Below are 22,456 nucleotides of genomic sequence, written 5' to 3'. Positions count from 1 at the left end.
TATTCATCAGAATGCAGAGTTCCAGAGAATACCAAGGAGAGATAAGAAAGCCTTCCTCAGTGACAAATGCAAAGCAATAGAGGAAAACAATAGAATGGGAAAGACTAGAGATCTCTTCAAGAAAATTAGAGATACCGAGGGAACATTTCATGCACAGATGGGCACAATAAAAGACAGAAATGGTAGGGACCTAACAGAAGCAGAAGATATTAGGAAGAGGTGGCAAGAATACACAGAAGAACTGTACAAAAAAAATCTTCATGGCCCAGATAACCATGATGGTGTGATCGCTCTCCTAGAACCAGACATCCTGGAATGCAAAGTCAAGTAGGCCTTAGGAAGCATCACCATAAACAAAGCTAGTGCAGGTGATGGAATTTCAGTTGAGCTATTTCAAATTCTAAAAGATGATGCTGTGAAAGTGCTGCACTCAACATGCCAGCAAATTTGGAAAACTCAGCAGTGGCCACAGGACTGGAAACAGTCAGTTTTCATTCCAATCCCAAGGAAAGGCAATGCCGAAGAATTTTCAAACTACCGCACAGTTTTACTCATCTCACATGCTAGCCAAGTAATGCTCAAGATTCTCCAAGCTAGCCTTCAACAGTACATGAATCAAGAATTTCCAGATGTTCAAGCTGGATTTAGAAAAGGCAGAGGAACCAGAAATTAAATTGCCAACATCCATTGGATCATAGAAAAAACAAGAGAATTCCAGAAAAACATCTACTTCTGCTTCATTGACTATGCTAAAGCCTTTGACGGTGTGGATCACAACAAACTGTGGAAAATTCTTCAAGAGATGGGAATATTAGACCACCTGACCTGCCTCCTGAGAAATCTGTACACAGGTCAAAAAGCAACAATTTGGAACCACAGACTGGTTCCAAATTGGGAAAGGAGTACGTTAAGCATCCAATACGTACATGTCTGCGTACTGTCACCCTGCTTATTTAACTTCTATGCAGAGCACATCATGTGAAATGCTGGGCTGAAGGAAGCAGAAGCTGGAATCAAGATTGCTGGGAGAAATATCAGTAACCTCAGATATGCAGATGACACCAGCCTTATGGCAGAAAGTGAAGAGGAACTAAAGAGCCTCTTGATGAAGTTGAAAGAGGAGAGTGAAAAAGCTGTCTTAAAACTCTACTTTCAAAAATGTAAGATCAGGGCATCCAGTTCCACCACTTCATGGGAAATAGATGGGGAAAAAATGGAAATAGTGACAAAGTTTATTTTCTTGGGCTCCAAAACAACTGCAGATGGTGACTGCAGCCATGAAATTAAAAGATGCTTGCTGTTTGGAAGAAATGCTATGAACAACCTAGACAGCATACTAAAAGCAGAGACATTACTTTGCCAACAAAGGTCCATCTAGTCAAAGCTATAATTTTTCCAGTAATCCGGTATAGATGTGAAAGTTGGACCATAAAGAAAGCTGAGCACTGAAGCATTGATGCTTTTGAATTATGGTTTGGTGAAGACTCTTGAGAGTCCCTTGGACTGCAAGGTTATCAAACCAGTGAATCCTAAAGAAAATTAGTGCTGAATATTCATTGGAAGGACTGATGCTGAAGCTGAAGCTCCAATACTTTGGCTACCTGATGCAAAGAACTGACTCACTGGAAAAGACCCTGATGCTGGGAGGGATTGGGGGCAGGAGAAGAAGGGGACGACAGAGGATGAGATGGTTGGATGGCATCACTGACTTGATGGACATCAGTTTGAGCAAGCTCTGGGAGTTGACGATAGACAGGGAGGCCTGGCTTGCTATAGTCCATGGGATCACAAAGAGTCAGACACAACTAGTGACTGAACCGAACTGGACTATGACATTCTTTCAAAAATTGTACCCTGCCCCTTTCCCTCCTGTTACAGGTTAATCCACCCTAGGAAAATGAGTATTTGATCTAAGAATTGAAACATAAAATTAATTCTTTCGGCAAATTTTTATTGAAAAATATGCTATGTTCTAGGCACTACAAATGAAACAGTGAACAAAACTGACAGTCTCCGCCCTCATTCCTAGTGAGGGGAGATAGATATATAAAAAAAATTACATATAAAAAAATTACATAAGTAATTATATACTATCTCAAAGGTCAGTACATTCTGTGAAGAAAAATAAAGTAGAAAAGTAAAGTAGGGTGCATGTCCTTGCTAAGAAGTCATTGGAGTAAGCTCTAAAGGGAGTCATAGGTGAGCTGTGAGAATATCTTGGGGAAGAGTACTCCAGGCTGTTGGAAAGGCAAATGCAAAGGAGCATTTTCTCCTGAGGCAGAAGTGTGCCCACCAGTTTGAGGAAAGTTTGGAAAGCAAGATGAATGGAGTGGAGTGAACAGGGAGAGGATGGTGGAAGAGAAACCCTGAGAAGTAGCAGGGGTCCAGAGCACACGGGGCTTTGGAGTTTATGGTAAAAATGTTGCCTTTTTCTTTCAGTCAGATGGATGACCCTGACTGTGTAAAACAGACCGTATTGAGTGTTTTGTCAAAAGTTTTCACTTTCGTCTCAGGTTCAAAGAATTTGTTAACATAATAAGACACTCATTACATACAAATAAATAATGCCAATATTTATTAGAGAATTATCTAGCTTACTTTCAATATGCTAACATTAAAAGAAAAGAGAAAGAGAAACAGCAGAGGATACAGCACGAAATTAGGTTTTGACCAACATCCAGACTTGGCGCTAGGAAGTCCCGTGTCACAGCACATCTAGAGTCCCAGGCCGCACATCAGCTCTGTGGGTGAGACTTCGAAGATTGCATTTCAGGTTCCGTTTATAATTGGATGCCAATTGATATCGTCATCAATCTGTGAGCAAATTGCAGCACCAGTGTCATGTTAATGATGTTTATTTTCTCTTAAAAAACTTGGAATGTGATTAAGCCTAGGGCTTGGTTGTCCAGGGCTCCTCCAAGGGCTCAAGAATCTCAAGATTTCCCCCTATCTTATCTGTGGTGCTATAAGTCTTGCTCTTACAGTAGGCAGTCACATTCACTCACAATCAGGGCAGTGTCCAGGCAGGTGAGAAGCAAGGTCAGAGGCCTGCTCTGCTTTGTCTCTGAAGCCCAAACAAGACTATTTAATTTCCCTAACAGGGAGCAGGGATACCCATTAGGATGCTAGAGCAATAATCCAAATGAGACAGGACAGTGGCTGGGGCCAGAATGGTAGTAGTGGTGGTGATGATAAATAGCTAGATTCTAGATGTATTTGAGGGCTTTCCAGGTGCCTCAGTGATAAAGAATCCTCCTGTAATGCAGGAGATGCAGGTTTGATCTCTGATCTGGGAAGATCTCCTGGTGAAGAAAATGGCATCCCACTCCACTATTCTTGCCTGGGAAATCCCATGAACAGAGATCCTGGTGGGCTACAGTCCCTGGGGTCACAGAGAGTCAGACATGACTTAGCGATTAAACAACAACAAATGTATTATGAGAGTGAATGCCAAAGGAGGGATATACTGAAAGAATGTTAGGTGAACAAGAAGGAAGAGTCATGCATGTCTCCAAGATTTAGGGCTAGAGCAGTTCGGGAGATGGAATTTTCATGTATCAAGATGGGGAAGCAAGTTTCAGGGAGAAAATTATTTCTATTAAGGTCTTATTAAGTTTAAGATGCCTCTGGATATCTATACATAAAAATGGAAATCTGAAGCTTAAGGAAAAGTCAAAGATAGAGATCTGAGTTTGGGAGTTGGAAACATATAGCTGGCACTCAAATCCATGAAACTAAGTGAGATCACTGAGGAAGTGATTGTAGATAGAAAAGAGGTCCTAGGTCTAAGCTCTGGGGCCCTGCTACTTACAAATGGAGTAGATAAAGGGGTCCAACAGAAAGGATCTATTAGCAAGACAAGTGGAAACCAAGGGAAGAAAGTGCTTCAGGAAGAGAGGTAGTTCAACTGTGTCACATATTGTGAGTAACTCAAGTAAGACATAAACTGAAAATCCTTTGGATTTAGCAAGGTGAGGTCACTGGGGATTTTGGCATGAGCAATTTTGACATAGTAGTATGGGCATAAACTTGATTGGAGTAGGATTAGAAAGATTGTGAGAAAAGGAATTAGCTTCTCTTTGAGGATCAAAGAAATGGAAACTCAAGACAGAAGACAGATGTGAGGTCAGAAGAAGGTAAACTGTTACTTAAGAGTCCCTGGAACTTAGAGATGCAGAAGTGCTTCATAATCAACAAAATGCCATCAGTAAACTCATAAGGGATTTAAACCTGACTTAATCCGATCACCTTCGGAGAAGGAAATGGCAACCCACTCCAGTATTCTTGCCTGGAGAATCCCATGGACAGAGGAACCTTGCGGGCTGCAGTCCATGGGGTCGCAAGAGTTGGACACGACTGAGTGACTTTGACTTAACTGACTAAGAGTCCCTGGAACTTCGAGGTGCAGAAGTGCTTCATAATCACTTGGGAAGTGAGAGGTGGTGCTTATTAAAACAGGACAGCTGGGTTTACTTCCAGAGTTTCTGCATCAGTAGGTCAAGAGAGGGAGTGATGGGGGGATACACAAGAATGTGCATTTTTATCATGATCTCAGGTATCGCAGTTGTTGCTGGTCCGGGGAGTTCATTTTCAGTATCACTGCTCCTAGTGATTGATTTCTTTGTTGACCCTTCTATCTAAAGTTGCATCCATCTTCCTATCCTTTTCTGCCAGTCTCTCACTGTAAGAATCTGCCTTATGTATCACTCATTATTAAAATTCCCATTGGTATAGTCTTCATAGGAAAATTCTGTCTGCTTGTTAACCATTGTTCTTCTTGTGTGTTAACACAGTGCTTGTCATACAGCTGGAACTAAAAAGAAAAAACATTGGAATGAATTAATAAATGAAGAAATGAATGAATAAACGAAGAATTCCAACAGTGATGAGCATTGTTTTATACATGTTTTGAAACACCTAATGCTTCTTTGGAACTGTTTGTAAAGAAAAAAACTTATATCTTGCCAAATGGCAAATCACAATATTGAGTTAAATTTCAGCCTCTAAGACACTGTGAGGGATCTGAGCAGGCTATTTACATTTCAAAATTCATGGTAACCAGCCCAGAGATACCCAGTGTGGCTGTTATGTGGTATTTCCAATGTGATCATGTAGCTTTCAGAGAAAATGCTGCTTGAAAGTAATAGATTTAGTCATTAATTATTTACATGTAGGTCCCCAAATGTCTCTATTTTAGAGACCTCTCTCTAGTGTAAGAGAAAATAGTTAAACAATGCTTTGGTCTTCGATGCACCAATTAGCCTGTAATCCAAGCATTTGTAGCAAGCGTTATATAACACATCTAGGTTTTACATGAAGGATATTTAAGGCCTGTTCAGTTGGAAGAATTTATCTGTCAATCTGAGACTCAAAAAAAGAAGCAACTAAAACAGGGCAGTCAGGTTCCTGTTGAAGTTTTTTTTTTTTTTCCAAGAGTGTTAAATGAAAACATCTCTGCTTGATATTCATCATTTGGCAATGACCATTTCATCACTCAGGCAACATGAATAAAAGATATTACTCTTAGTCATTAGCAACTCAGTCAGGGAATAGAGAAAAATTGAACATTTAAGAACATTTTACTTTTCTGTCATTTCAAACTAAATGACACTCTTAAACGATGGCTAGTCAAACCTACAGAATCTATTAGTAACTTGACAATAAGTGTGAAGGGATGCCAAAACCCAAAGGAATCTCAAACTTGCATTTATTAGGCTTGTCACATCATTGCTACTAGTAATAAAAGCATTTTTGTTTTATGTTGTAATGTCTACAGAGAATAATACTTTTTTGCACCAGAGTAAAAAGTGATATTGCAACATTCATCATATTCTTTTATATAATATGGCTTAAAAAGGTTTAAAATTGACATTCTTTATTTTAAGGCTAATTTAAAAGCCGGATGCATTTATAGAGGTTTTTCTGGTTGCTTTTTATAAAGTTCCAATATTGAATAGTCATTCAATTTTCAGAAGCATTTTCTTGCATGGATTTTGTTGGGCTCCCAGCAGTAAATGCTCAGGTTTTAATGGAGGTGGTGACCAACTTATTGGTGTATTTATTTTCTTGTAATCAGTAAGATGCTGGTCCTGTTGTATTGCAATGACCAAAGAAACAAAGAATTATCATTTGTCAAGTTCTGTGAGATTTAATTGTAGTCTAAGCTTTCACTCTTCTTTTTTTTTTTTTTTACCCTCAAGGTCCCTAAAGCACTGATTCAATGAAAGAAAACTTAATCTAGGAAGTGAAAAAGAACCCAAAACTCCAGGCACCGTTGATATGGATTGCCACATTTATATGTACATTGATTTTTACATGACTGCATTCAGAAACAAAACACCTTCCTTTGTGATCAATTCATTTTCAGTTCTCTTTTAAGGTAAATTAAAAACAAAGTGAATCCAAAGTAGCAGTTCTCTCTTTTGGCTAGAGTTCTGAAGAAGCAAACATTTCTCAAGAAGCAAACATATATTTATATACCCCTCATTTGCTGGACAGCTAGGACAACAATTGAATTCTCTGAAATTACTAGGAATCTGCATAGTAAAGTAGGTGTAATACCTGGCTAGAAATTCAGATTTAAGACAAACTGCTATACTGGAGAAGTATAAGATTCTAATTCTGCCACTTAATCATCCTCCAAATGTTAGAGCAGGAAAGAGGAGGTATAACATGACATATTTCTTGTGGGCTACCAACCCTCATGCTAGCACAGTATTTCCCAGAGAACAGCACACAAATCTTCTGGTAAAACACAAATTGATTTAAAGAGGTACATTAATCAATGCATTTTGTTTTGCTGCTTAGAGATTAATTTTCTTTAAACTTTCACGTATTTTATTTTAATTTTTAGAAATATTTATTTATTGGCTGTGCGGGGTCTTAGCTGTAGCTCACAGGATCTTTTAATTGTGGCATGTGGGATATAGTTCACTGACCAGGGATTGAACTTGGACCCCTCCATTAGGAGCACAGAGTCTGGACCACCAGGGAGTCCCTAGACATTCATTTTTATATTTATTAAATATTGTTCAATTCAGTTCAGTTACTCAGTCCTGTCTGACTCTTTGCGACCCCATGGACTGCAGCACTCCAGGCCTCTCTGTCCATCACCAACTCCCAGAGCTTGCTCAAACTCATATCCATCTAGTCGATGATGCCATCCAACATCTCATCCTCTGTCATCCCCTTCTCCTCTTACCTTCAGTCTTTCCCAGCATCAGGGTCTTTTCCAATGAGTCAGTTCTTCACATCAGGTGGCCAAACTATTGGAGTTTCAGCTTCAACATAAGTCCTTCCTGTGAATATTCAGGACTGATTTCCTTTAGGATTGACTGGTTTGATCTCTAATGATATTTGGCCTAAAGATTGTTAGAACCTCTTTTCTTTTAACTTCATTGATAATATAATTAAGGCACAGTTAAAGAAAGAGTCAATGTAAAAAAAATTAATGAAAATAATAGCATGGGATACTCAAGTTATAGGTAAATGTGAGTGATTGAAGGATGGAAAATACTGCTAAGGTTTAGTTATTTTTCTTTCTCTTAAGACATCATTAAGTCGTGTTCAAAATTTACAAGGTATTTGAACAAAAGGGAGGGAGACGAGAGAAGGAGTGAGGGAGGAAGAGAGAAGGAGTGAGGGAGGAAGAGAGATGGATCTGACTTTTGGAGAGGTATAGCTATTGAAAGTTTCTCAGAGAGGAAAAAGAAATATTGAAAACTTGAAAATGAATTCAAAATATAGAGAATGATATTCTGAACACTAACTCAGTAATGATCAGGTGATGGCCAATCCTGTTTCCTCTATATCCCTATTCTCTCAGATTACTTTGAGGCATCCCAGATATTATATTATTTTATCTATAAGTATCTCTTCATGTGTCATTAAAAGATAACAACCACTTTTAAAAACAAAGTAGATTTCCAGTCTCTGGTCTGGACCTTATAAGCTGCCACTCTGTCTTAAAAGTTTACAGATAAAAATATCCTCTTGTAGAAAATCTGAAGAAACTGACAAAAAATTACTCTTGGAAGTAACAAGTGATTATAGCAAGGTTAATATATAAAAATACATTGCTTTCCTATATACGTGCAATGAACAGGAACAATTGAAATTAGAAACACATTATTATTGACACTGTTTGCTGTTGTTTAGTCACTAACTCATGTCTGACTCTTTTGCGAGCCTGTCAGGCTCCTCTGCCCATGGGATTTCCCAGGCAAGAATGCTGGAGTGGGTTGTGATTTCTTTCTCCAGGGGCTCTTAACAACCTCTAAAATAAAATAGCTAGGTTTATGTCTAACAAAATATGTATATGATGTATATGAAGAAAACTATAAAAATCTGTTGAAACATATCAAAGATGGACTAAATGTGAAAGGAGAAGTACTTCATATTCAAGGGCAGGAAGATTTGATACTATCAGATTGTTCTTTTCAGTTTAATCTTTGGATTCAATTCAGTCCCAATTAAAACTCCAGCAAATAGTTTTGTGGACATAAAGCTGTTTCTAAAATTTAAATGGTGAGGCAGAGGATTCATAATCGCTACCTCAGTATTAAAAGAGAAGAACAAATTTAGGGAACTGACACCACCAGACTTTTAAGGCTTCTGTAAAGCTGTAGTAATCATGAGAGTGGTATTAGCAAAAGGACAGACAAAGAGATGAATGGAACAAAATGTGGAGGCAGAAATAGACCTATATACATACAGGCAACTGATCTTTGACGAAGGAACTAAGGTAATACAATGGAGCAAAGACAGTCTTTACAAGTGTTGCTGGAACAACAGGACATCTGTATGCAAAAAAATGAACCCTTGACAAAATGAAGTGAATTGCATCAGAGACCTAAGTGCAAAATGTAAAACTGTTGAACTCCTTGAAGACAACACAGGAGAAAATCTAGGTGATCCTGGGTATACTGTAGGCTTTTGAGATACATACCTACAAAGAGGCACAGTGCAGTGAAGAAAGAATAAGCTGGCCTTCACTAAAATCAAAAACTTCTGTCCAGCTAAATATAGTGTCAAGAGAATGAGACCATAAGCCACGGCCTGTGAGAAATTATTTGCAGAAGATACATCTTTTAAAGGACTGTTATTCAAAATATACAAAGAAATTTTAAAACTCAACAAAAAAAAAAGATACTCTGGTTAAAAAATATCATAGCCCTTAACAAATACCTCACCAGAATATACAGATGGTAAATAAACACTTGAAAAGATGTTTCACATCCTATGACATCAAGGAAACGAAAACTAAAAATAAATTAAAAAAACATGAGATGCCACTCACTTCACATCAGTTAGAATGGTCAAAACCCAAAGCAATGACCACATCAAATGGCAGTGAGGATGTGAGGCATGAGGAACTCTCATTCATTGCTCATGGGAGTGCAAAATTGTGCAGCCACTTTGGAAGACAGCTGGCAGTTTCCTACAAGCCTAAGCATTCTTTTAACATATGATCCAGCAAGCATGCGCCTTGATATGTACACAGATGAATTTAAAATTTATGCCCTCCAAAACCCTGCACTGGGAACTTTATTCATAATTGTTAAAACTTAGAAACAACAGAGATTCCCTTCAATAGGTGAATGGATAAACTGAGATATATTTGTTTAGTAACTAAGTTGTGGCCAACTCTGTGCAACCTCATTGACTGTAGCCTGCCAGGCTTCTTTTTCCATGGGATTTCCCAGGCAAGAACACTGGAGTAGGTTGCCATTTTCTTCCTCAAGGGATCTTCTTGATCCAGGGATCAAACCCCCATCTGCTGCTTGACTGGCAGATTATTTACCACTGAGCTGTCTGGGAAACCCACTGGGAATACTTAGTGCTAAAAATAAATGATCCATCAGGCCACAGAAAGACATGGAAGAAACATAAATGCACATTACTAAGTGAATAAAGCCAATCTGAAAAGGTTACATAGTGTATGATTTCTGGAAAAGGCAAATTAATACTTACAAATGGTAAAAAGACTAGTAGTTGCCAGGGAGTAGGGGAAGGGGGAGATGCATAGGTAGAGCACAAGGGACTTTTAGGACAGTGAAACAATTCTGTGTGATACTACAATGGTGGATACATGGCATTTTACATTTATCAAACTCATAAAATATATAGCAACAAGAGTAAACTGTAATGTATATTATGTACTTTGGGTTAGGATTTATCAGCATAGATTTATCAATTGTAACAAGTGTAGGATTCTCATGAGGGATGCACATAGCAGAGGAAGTTGTATGTCTATGGAACTCTCTACACATCCTGCTCAATTTCGTGAATCTGAAACAGCTCTAAAAATTAAAGTTTATTAATAACAAAAAGTACAGTATGATTTTTATACCAAATAAATGACTGCTGCCGCTGCTGCTAAGTCGCTGCAGTCGTGTCCGACTCTGTGCGACCCCATAGACGGCAGCCCACCAGGCTGCCCCGTCCCTGGGATTCTCCAGGCAAGAACACTGGAGTGGGTTGCCATTTCCTTCTCCAGTGTATGAAAGTGAAAAGTGAAAGTGAAGTCGCTCAGTCATGTCTGACTCTTAGCGACCCCATGGACCGCAGCCTACCAGGCTCCTCTGTCCTTGGGATTTTCCAGGCAAGAGTACTGGAGTGGGGTGCCATTGCCTTCTCCGAAATAAATAACAGTAATTCCCAAATACCATCAAACATCCACTCAATATTTACATGTCCCTGGTTGCTTTATGAATTTATTTTTGATTTTCAGTTTACTTCAATCAGATTCTAAATAAGGTCCATATGTTGCCATTAACTGATTCATGTCATCTCTTTTAATCCATAGATTATCCCCTCTTTCCTTTACTTTTTCCTTGGTATCTAGGTTGAATTAACATAGAGTTTCTGAAGTCTTGATTTTGCTGATTGTATCTTCATGGTATCATTTAATCAGTTTCTCTGTTGCTTGTATTTTTGAGTGGGTAGTGAGATTGTTTTGATAAGAGTTTTGATTTTTTTGGTGAGAATACTTTAGGCGGTATTGTGTGCATTTATCAGGAGTGTGGAGTGTGCATAATCATCTGGTCTTGGCTTATTTTGTGGACTTAGCCATCACTGATGCTTATCAAGGGATTCCCTGGTGACTCAGACAGTAAAGAATCCATGTGCAATGCAGGAGACCTGGGTTCGATGCCTGGGTTGGGAAGATCCCCTGGAGAAGGGAATGGCTACCCACTCCAGTACTCTTGCCTGGACAATCCCATGGACAGAGGAACCTGTCGGTCTATAGTCCATGGGGTCACAAAGAATAGGACATGACTGAGTGACTAAGCATGCATGGTGGTTATCAAAGTCCTTATTTCATTGGGTGTTACAAAACAATGAAATCCTAATTCTAGCATTCCTTCTGTAATTTTTAGTTTAAATACTTCTCTGTAAAGGGAAATTTTCCCTTATCAACAATATCTGGAAATAGAGTTCATTTAAGAAAGATAGGGTATATTTTTGATTTCTTCCCTCTCATTTTTTTTATTTATTGTTGTTCAGTTGCTAAGTCATGTCCAATTCTTTGCAACCCCATGGATTGCAGCATGCCAGGCTTCCCTGTCCTTCACTATCTCCCAGAGTTTGCTCAAATTCATGTCCGTTGAGTTGGTGATGCTATCTAACCATCTCATCATCTGCCACCCCTCTTCTCCTTTCAATTTCAATCTTTCCCAGCATCGGGGTCTTTTCCAGAATCCCCCTCATTTACTGGTTCTAAAAATAATGTGGCTATTCCTCTGGTAAAAGTGACCAACAATATAATAGGTGACATAGTCAAAATCTTGCTGGCAAAATTGTATCATTGACTTGGCCCTTGAGTCAATTATCAGTTGCATTATACCAATGTGCTCTTGGTTTTAACTTTTATTTTCTATTTTAGTGAAAGTAAATGGCAATCTTTAAGCTATCATAGAGCCCTTGGGCTTGAAGCTCAACATTCAGAAAATGAATATCATGGCATCCAGTCCCATCACTTCATGGGAAATAGATGGGGAAACAGTGTCAGACTTTATTTTTTTGGGCTCCAAGATCACTGCAGATGGTGATTGCAGCCATGAAGTTAAAAGATGCTTACTCCTTGGAAGGAAAGTTATGACCAACATAGATAGCATATTCAAAAGCAGAGACATTATTTTGCCAACAAAGGTTCGACTAGTCAAGGCTATGGTTTTTCCTGTGGTCATGTATGGATGTGAGAGTTGGACTGTGAAGAAGGCTGAGCACCGAAGAATTGATGCTTTTGAACTGTGGTGTTGGATTGACTCTTGAGAGTCCCTTGGACTGCAAGGAGATCCAACCAGTCCATTTTGAAGGAGATCAGCCCTGGGTGTTCTTTGGAAGGAATGATGCTAAAGCTGAAACTCCAGTACTTTGGCCACCTCATGCAAAGAGTTGACTCATTGGAAAACACTCTAATGCTGGGAGGGATTAGGGGCAGGAGGAGAAGGGGATGACAGAGGATGAGACGGCTGGATGGCATCACTGACTCGATGGACGTGAGTCTGAGTGAACTCCGGGAGTTGGTGATGGACAGGGAGGCCTGGTGTGCTGCGATTCATGGGGTTGCAAAGAGTCGGACACGACTGAGCGACTAAACTGAACTGAACCTCTCTTCATTTTTTTGGTGCCAGGCACCCAATGTGTCCAGCCACCTGGCATGTAACATATATGAATGAAGTGGTTCAGGTGAAGGTTGTGGCCAACAGGAAGGTGCAGGTCCTCCCCGAGGTTGGCAGAGGTTACTCAGCTCTGGCCAACATTACCCTATAGGAAGTTGTGTGATGGTGGTGGGGGTGGGGGTGGGATAGTATGCCAGACCTTCAAAGTAAGCTGGTATTCTGAATTTTTATATGATGTCTCCTGATTTTTAAAACTTGTCTAATAGTGTGAAATTTTAAAACACCACCATACAAGGTCAAAGAAAATACATCTGCGCACAGATCTAGTTTATGGCCTGCCAATACATCATTTATCATCTAGGTAATTTAACTATTTTCATTTCCATTGCCTTAGTTATTTTCCTTTTGGAAGTTAAGGGGACATGTGCTCCACTCCTTATTCCCTAGTCTCCCTCTCAATTCTAGATTGTGACCACACCTTGGGAAGAGCTAATCTAGCCCAAAGGCTTCACTTTCCTGATGGGACACTGGGGCTCAGAGAAGAGGACTTTTACATGAAGTCGACTGACTGTGTGGATGATCTGAACCTTGAATCCAGACCTAATGTTGGTACAGTGCACTTTCCACTGGGTACCATGGCCTTTTGCTGGCAAAGCAATTGTCCAGCACCATCATCACATCTCCCCACCAGAAGATCTGCTTTCCTAGGCCTTGGCCTCCCATCACTTGTCCTGTTGTTGTGAAACAGCAAAGGAAGAAAGAAACTAACAATGACCTAGAACCTGCAATGTTCTGAATCCCATCCTAGATGCGTTATATTTGTTACCCTAATAATTGTCACACAAAATCCTCAAGATGTGGGTACTATTATGTTTTACATAGATGAAAAAAAACAAGGCTCAGAGATTTAAGTAACTTTCTTTGGGCTACAAAAGTACTAACAGAATCAGGTCTGTGTGACCCTCAAGCCTGTTTTTTTTTTTTTTTTCAAATATAACCTCATACTGCCTCCCAAACTCCCAATGACACCCAATGTCATTTTCTTAATTTCGGCAGCACCATAACCTAAGCCAGATGGCTACAGTAGTAGTGCTGCTTTCCTAGAGGACAGCCAAGGACCACAAACAGCATGTTGTCCTGGAGGTTTCTCTCCCATCAAATGTACTATTTTTTTTTCCCTTCTCTTCAAATTGCCTTTCTAGAACTCATTGCCAGAACAAATCTAATGCCCAAGTTAGGGTCCTGCAGGAAATAGATAAAACATTCAAATGGGGTATTTGAGTTGAGTATTATGAGGGGATTGTTATAAAAAGTATGGGCAGTGTTAAGAGAAACCAAGAAAGGTGGTGAAGCACCCCATGGCTAGCAGCAGCAGGGAGCAGTTACTATTGCCCAATCCCAGCAGTAGTCTTGGAAGAACACAGCCCCTGTGTCCTCACAGCCTAGCAGGGAAGGAGCTGGGGAATAAATGTGATTAAGTTGCCTCCTTCCATCAACAATAATAATAGAAATACGACTACTACTAATAATAGAGAAGGGAGAGAGTGGAACTGGAGGGCCAAAAAATGATATAGGATATCTCCCCTGCTTTTCTATAAGCTGCTGCCACCAAAGTAGACAGGAATCCTATTCTGAAGGGCATTTCTGTTAGAAAAGATCAGAATGCCTCCTCCTCATTCCCAGCTTCACTTCTGCCTCCCTGGCTGGAGGCCCAGCCAGCTCGCATGCAGACACACCTTCAGTTCTGCACTGGCAGAGGAGAGAATCTCCACCATCTGGGTCAGGCAACTGGGGTTTTCAAGTTCATATGATCATATCTTGAGTAGAAAAGCTGCAGTCTTTCCCTAGCATATCTACACCATTAACATCTGTATGTTCCTGCCCTTTCCAAAGCCCTGTCCTGTATTCTCATTTCACTCTCTCGCTTTCTCTGGCCCTACTTCTTTTTCTTCAACCCCTGGGATTATTTCTTCCCCAAACCCTACTGCTTCCAGGCTCAGAATGCCAACGAATCAAGTTATTTTCATTTTATGAATATGCATATATAAAACCCAAGATATTTTCTGAGAGAAATTGCAAATTTGATCTGCAGGAAATATGTTGCTATTTCTGCCAATGGGTAGAAGCATTGCTAAATTACACCAAGGGCAAGCTAGTTGTGTGCTCTCAGAAAGTGTTCTGCCCTTTTGGGGAGCAGAACTACTTTTTCAGGCTGCTGATGTTTTTTGGAAAATGGGTTTTCATTTTGCAAACAACCATTAAAAGTTGGATTTTTACCCTCTTTCAAAATACTTAGAAAAGGTGATGTATGCTCTTCTTTGCACAGATGCATAAGTTAAGTGCTTTGCTTTAGAAATCCTAGGTTTTTTTTTTTCCTAAACCACATCAGGATTTCCTTCCTCATGGTTAAGTCCTCTTGCAAGTAGTCAGCAAGAATATTACAATTTGATTCTCTTTGGGTTCCTCTCTTGTGACGTAAGGAGAAACTTCCCCCCTTCTCCTCACATTTGCTTGATGTATAACAACATGTGTAAAAAGAGTATGAATTATTTTTTTCACCATCTGCATCATGGTACAGAGAGCAGCAAATGAAAAAGAATGAACAGTGGGAATCTTAGTCATGAAAACACCTCAAAAATTAAAAGCTTATGCCAGCTGAACTTTGTTGCAATTGACAAAGATGGCCCAATATTATTTGTGTGCCTGCTATATATGCCTTAATTCCTCTCCTAAGCAGGGGGGTGTCCTTAATATTAACTTTCCTTTGCTCTTTCTATTTATTGATGCTGCAGCAGCATAGCTAGGCTTAGAGCATAGGCTCTGGAGTCTGACAGACAGATCTGGGTCTTTGTATTGGTTCTGCCACCCTTCAGTGACATGACTTGAGGTAATCCCTTAAATTCACTGAGTCTCAGATTCCTCACCTATAAAATTAGGAAAATAATAGTACCACTACAGAAGAATTCCATGATTATCAAATGAACCAAATGTATGTAAATCATTTGGCACCAGGCCTGACATAAAGTAAGCGCTATTAGGGTCAGTCTTATTTGGTCATTTCTATTTAGCTCCAAAAGCATTGCCACCTGTGGACTTAATCTTACTCCTTCATAAGAACTTTTTTTACAGACTTTTTCATTAAATTTCTGTTTTTAGTATCCTCTGTCCCAGTGATTTGGTTTTGCATCATTCACAGAATTCTGTAGGTGCTTACTTCATTGAGTGCTGTATTCTGAAATGCCCATCCTTTTCCTTAAATCTGTTCATATACTGAAGTGCGAGTACATCTGATTGATGGACAGAGCTCCTGGGTCCTCTCCATCCAAAATAGTAAAGCCCTCATCTGCTTTTGAGCTTCAACAAGTTTTCACTTTGCCCATTGTTCTAAGACCTAGCCCAACATCATTATATGATATGAATTTAGAAAGTGATCATCTCATTTTTAACCTCAAATTATGACTTCCCTTCGGAGAAGGCAATGGCACCCCACTCCAGTACTTTTGCCTGGAAAATCCCATGGACGGAGGAGCCTGGAAAGCTGCGGTCCATGGAGTCGCTGAGGGTCAGACACTACTGAGCGACTTTGCTTTCACTTTTTACTTTCATGCATCGGAGAAGGAAATGGCAACCCACTCCAGTGTTCTTGCCCGGAGAATCCCAGGGACGGGGGAATCTGGTGGGCTGCCGTCTGTGGGGTCGCAGAGTCGGACGCGACATGAAGTGAAGTAGCATGAGTTCCCTTGGGAATTCCCTGGGTGTTAAGTGGTTTAGACTTGGTACTTTCACCGCTGAGCACTGAGTTGGATCCCTGACTGGGGAACTAACATCCCACAAGCTGTGTAGCATGGCCAAAAAATAATAAAAATAAATAAAAGAATAATGTGTTTCCCCTTTATCTGTCATCTCAGATTTCACTGTTACTTTGGCTCTAACTATCATCTAATCATTTTCTGTTATCTGACACAATTTATTCAGAAACAGAATATAAATTTTAATCTTAATTGTTAAATGCACCACTTTTTATTGAAGTATTTAGCCCATATCACTGAGCAGTGTGGACTGTTCAATTTCTAGTTTATTGCTACAGTTAAGATATCCTTTAAAACAGAATAAAATACAATTTTTTCCCTTACTTTGAAAGGAACGTTAATATGTAAATTATTTTTAAATTTTTAAAATATTTGTAAAGAATAAAGAACAATGATATAATGAATGCCTGTGTATCCATTACTCAATTTGTGGGGAAAAATATTACCTTTGAAATCCCCTTAAGTACCCCTGAAATCATCTCTTTCTCTCCCCTTCAGAAGTAACACCATTTATTGAATTTATCATCTTTGCTTAGGCTTGGATTCTTAAATGAGTAAATGAATATATCACAATTTATTTCTGCATTTTATGTTGATGAATATTTGAGTTTTTTCCAGCGTTTTTAAAATTAAACTTTTGGTTTGCAATAATTGTAAACTCATATGAAGTTGTAACAATACAAAGATGTCCCACATAACCTTTATTCAGTTTCCCCAATTGTAATGTCTTGTAAAACTCTAGTACATAATGACATTGATGTAGTAAAGAAAGAGAACATTTCCATGAACATCAGTTCAGTTCAGTTCAGTCGCTCAATTGTGGCCGACTCTTTGCGACCCCATGAATTGCAGCACACCAGGCCTCCCTGTCCATCACAAACTCTCGGAGTTCACCCAGACTCATGTGCATTAAGTCGGTGATGCCATCCAGGCATCTCATCCTCTGTTGTCTCCTTCTCCTCGTGCCCCCAATCCCTCCCAGCATCAGAGTCTTTTCCAGTGAGTCAACTCTTCGCATGAGATGGCCAAAGTATTGGAGTTTCAGCTTTAGCATCAGTCCTTCCAATGAACACCCAGAACTGATCTCCTTTAGAATGGACTGGTTGGACCTCCTTGCAGTCCAAGGGACTCTCAAGAGTCTTCTCCAACACCACAGTTCAAAAGCATCAATTCTTCGGCGCTCAGCTTTCTTCACAGTCCAACTCTCACATCCATACATGACTATTGGAAAAACCATAGCCTTGACTAGATGGACCTTTGTTGGCAAAGTAATGTCTCTGATTTTTTTTTTTTCATTTTTTTTTAAAATTTTATTTTATTTTTAAACTTTACATAATTGTATTAGTTTTGCCAAATATCAAAATGAATCCGCCACAGGTATACGTGTGTTCCCCATCCTGAACCCTCCTCCCTCCTCCCTCCCCATACCATCCCTCTGGGTCATCCCAGTGCACTAGCCCCAAGCATCCAGTATCATGCATCGAACCTGGAATATACTATCTAGGTTGGTCATAACTTTCCTTCCAAGGAGTAAGCGTCTTTTAATTTCATGGCTGCAGTCACCATCTGCAGTGATTTTGGAGCCTCCCAAAAATAAAGTCTGACACTGTTTCCACTGTTTCCCCATCTATTTCCCATGAAGTGATGGGATCAGATGCCATGATCTTCATTTTCTGAATGTTGAGTTTAAGCCAACTTTTTCACTCTCCTCTTTCACTTTCATCAACAGGCTTTTTCGTTCCTCTTCACTTTCTGCCGTAAGGGTGGTGTCATTTGCATATGTGAGGTTATTGATATTTCTCCCAGCAATCTTGATTCCAGCTTGTGCTTCTTCCAGCCCAGCGTTTCTCATGATGTACTCTGCATAGAAGTTAAATAAGCAGGGTGACAATATAAAGCCTTGATGTACTCCTTTTCCTATCTGAAACCAGTCTGTTGTTCCATGTCCAGTTGTAACTGTTGCTTCCTGACCTGCATATAGGTTTCTCAAGAGGCAGATCAGGTGGTCTGGTATTCCCATCTCTTTCATAATTTTCCACAGTTTATTGTGATCCACATAGTCAAAGGCTTTGGCATAGCATAGAGGTAGCCATATTCACTTTCTGAAAATCTTGCCTCTGTCTTTAACTCAAAGCAACCCATAATATAGTTTCCTTTTCTATAATTTTCTGTTTTCAAGAATGTTTTGTAAATGGATTTCTTTTTATTGCTAAGGCCTATTCTATGGTATGCATGTACCATAGTTTGTTTAAACACTTACCTGTTCAACAACATCTGGTGTTTTCAGTTTTTGGTTATTATGAATAAAGCTACTACGAGCGTTTGGGTCCAGGTTTTGGTATAAATTCAATGCTTCATTTCTCTATGTTAAATGCCCAGGAAAGCAATTGCTGGTTCATTTGATAATTACATATTTAGTTGTCTAAGAAACTGCTGAATGGTTTTCCAGAGTGATTGTTCCATTTTACATACCCACTAGCATGCTTCAATAATTCAATTTCTTCTCATCCTAGCCAGGTTCCAGTATTGTCATTGTGCTTTATTTTACCCATTCTGATAGCAGTACAGTGGAATCAGATGATGGTTTCTATTTTCATTTCCATAATGGCAAATGTTGTTGAACATCTTTTCATCTGCTTATTTACCATCTATATACCTTCTCTGGTGAAATGTCTTTTCAGCTCAGTTCAGTTTAGTTGCTCTGCTGCTGCTGCTAAGTCGCTTCAGTCGTGTCCGACTCTGTGCGACCCCATAGACAGCAGCCCAACAGGCTCCCCTGTCCCTGGGATTCTCCAGGCAAGAATACTGGAGTGGGTTGCCATTTCCTCCTCCAATGCCTGAAAGTGAAAGTGAAGTCGCTCAGTCGTGTCTGACTCCTAGCGACCCCATGGACTGCAGCCCACCAGGCTCTTCCATCCATGGGATTTTTCCAGGCAAGAGTACTGGAGTGGGGTGCCATTGCCTTCTCCGTTTAGTTGCTCAGTCATGTCCAACTCTTTGTGACCCCATGGACTGCAGCATGCCAGGCTTCCCTGTCCATCACCAACTCCTGGAGTTTACTCAAACTCATGTCCATTGAGTCAGTGATGCCATCCAACCACCTCATCCTCTCTCATCCCCTTCTCTGCCCTCCTTCAATCTTTCCCAGCATCAGGGTCTTTTCCCATGAGTCAGTTCTTCACATCAGGCAGCTAAGGTATTGGAATTTCAGCTTCAGCATCAGTCCTTTCAATGAATATTCAGGACTAATCTCCTTTAGGATGAACTGGTTGGATCTCCTCGCTATCCAAGGAACTCTCAAAAGTCTCCAACATCACAGTTCAAAAGCAGCAATTCTCCGGCACTCAGCTTTCTTTGTAGTACAACTCTCACATCCATACAGGACTACTGGAAAAACCATAGCCTTGAATAGATGGACATTTGTTGGCAAAGTAATGTCTCTGCTTTTTAATATGCTGTCTAGGTTAGTCATAACTTTCCTTCCAAGGAGTAAGCATCTTTTAATTTCATGGTTGCAGTCACCATCTGCAGTGATTTTGGAGCCCAGGAAAATAAAGTCTATCACTGTTTCCGTTGTTTCCCCACCTATTTGCCATGAAGTGAAGGGACTGGATGCCATGATCTTAGTTCTCTGAATGTTGAGCTTTAAGCCAACTTTTTCACTCTCCTCTTCCACTTTCATCAAGAGGAAATGTCTTTTGCCTGTGTTCTATGTAGATTGTTTGCTTTTTTAATGTTGTTCTTAAAGAGTTCTTTAAGTATTCTGATTAGTTGAACTTTGTTGGATGTATGGTTTGCAAATATTTTCTCCCTATCTTTAGTTTTTCTTTTGATCTTCTCAATAAGATCCCTAGATCCCAGCCAGTTTGGCTTCTCTTTACTTTGTAGTTCAGTTCAGTCACTCAGTCGTGTCCAACTCTTTATGACCCCATGAACCGCAGCACGCCAGGCCTCCCTGTCCATCACCAACTCCCGGAGTTTACCCAAACTCATGTCCATTGAGCCAGTGATGCCATCCAACCATCTCATCCTCTGTTGTCGCCTTTCCTGCCCTCAATCTTTCCCAGCATCAAGGTCTTTTCAAATGAGTCAGGTCTTCACATGAGGTGGCCAAAGAAGTGGAGTTTCAGCTTCAGCATCAGTCCTTCCAGTGAACACCCAGGACTGTTCTCCTTCAAAATGGATGGGTTGGATCTCCTTGCAATCCAAGGGGCTCTCAAGAGTCTTCTCCAACACCACAGTTCAAAAGCATCAGTTCTTCTGTGCTCAGCTTCCTTTATAGTACGACTCGAATATCCATACATGACTAATGGAAAAACCATAGCCTTGACTAGACAGACCTTTGTTGGCAAAGTAATGTCTCTGTTTTTTAATATGCTATCTAGGTTGGTCATAACTTCCCTTCCAAGGAGTAAGCGTCTTTTAATTTCATAGCTGCAGTCACCATCTGCAGTGATTTTGGAGCCCCCCCCAAAAAAGTCAGCCACTGTTTTCACTGTTTCTCCACCTATTGCCGTGAAGTGATGGGGCCGAATGCCATGATCTTAGTTTTCTGAATGTTGAGCTTTAAGCCAACTTTTTCACTTTCCTCTTTGACTTTCATCAAGAGGCTCTTTAGTTCCTCTTCACTTTCTGCCATAAGGGTGGTGTCGTCTGCATATCTGAGGTTATTGATATAACTTTGTAGAGTTATATATATATATATCATATATATATATATATATATATATATATCTTCCCTAACCCCAGCAGGACTTTAGTTACACTTAGTGGGAAGAATACGAAAAACTGCCTCTACTCTTTATTCCCAGAAATGTAAATGGCCCACTACTTTCTTTCTTTTCTTTTTCCTTTGCCTACGCCCGTGCTGTTCAATACATTAGCACAAGTGAGTGTTCTAATTAAAATTGAAAATGAATTAAAATAAAACGTCCAGTTCTGCTGTCTCAGTAGGCACATTTTAAGTGCTCAGTTAGCCACATGGGGCATGTGACTACTATATTGGACAGCAAGATTATAGAATATTTCCAGCATCATCAAAGTTCTATTGAGCAGCACTGGCTTGGAGTACATACCCAAGAGCAGAACTACTGGGTAGAAGAGTATGAGCTTCTTAACGTTTATTATGTAACACTAAGATGTTTTCCAAAGTAGTTGTATTGATTTTTACTTCCATTAGCAGTGAATAAGAATTCCTATTATTCCCTATTTGTGTTAACACTGGGTAGGATCAGACTTCAAAAAAATTTTGTACTACTGATGGGAATAAAAATTGTGAGGTACTATTTTCTCATTTACTAAAGAGAATGGCTATCTTGTTATGTGGTTATTGACATTATGAAGGAGGCTGTTCAAATCTTTTGCCCATTTTTCCATTGATATGTTTCCTTACTATTTCATAGAACTTTAATAATATATTGGATGGTCATATTTTGTCAAGTAGATGTACTGAAAATGGTTTCTCCATTTTGTAGTTGTCATTTCTCTATGGTGTTTATTCATGAGTGTAGGATACACGAAACTAAGGTAACTGACTTTGAATGTCAGTGAATAACAAAGGCTGATGTTAGTAGATGATCCTCAATATAGAAGCTATGCTTTAGAAAACACACAGTAAAAGAAGGAAAGTTGGGGATTCTGTAGGTTATTTCTAAGTAAGAGACCTGAAAGTGGTTTCTGTCACTCCTGTCCAAATTGCATCTCATCATGCAGCCCCAAAGGAGGTTGGGAAGTATAGAATACTCCCACACTGATATTTGGGAGTACTCACGGTTTCTACCACATGGTGCTTTATATGAACAGATGCTCTTAATTTTAATGTAATTGAACCTAACTCTCTTTGCATTTTCTACTTCTACTATATTTAAGAAATCTATCTCTGCTGCTGCTAAGTCACTTCAGTCTTGTCCGACTCTGTGCGACCCCATAGACGGCAGCCCAGTGGCTCCTCTGTCCCTGGGATTCTCCAGGCAAGAACGCTGGAGTGGGTTGCCATTTTCCTCTCCAATGCATGAAAGTGAA

Source organism: Bos mutus, chromosome 22, assembly GCF_027580195.1.
Source record: "Bos mutus isolate GX-2022 chromosome 22, NWIPB_WYAK_1.1, whole genome shotgun sequence".
Classification (NCBI taxonomy): Eukaryota; Metazoa; Chordata; class Mammalia; order Artiodactyla; family Bovidae; genus Bos; species Bos mutus.
The sequence above is the reverse complement of the archived record's forward strand: the minus strand, read 5'-3'. Positions refer to the sequence as shown.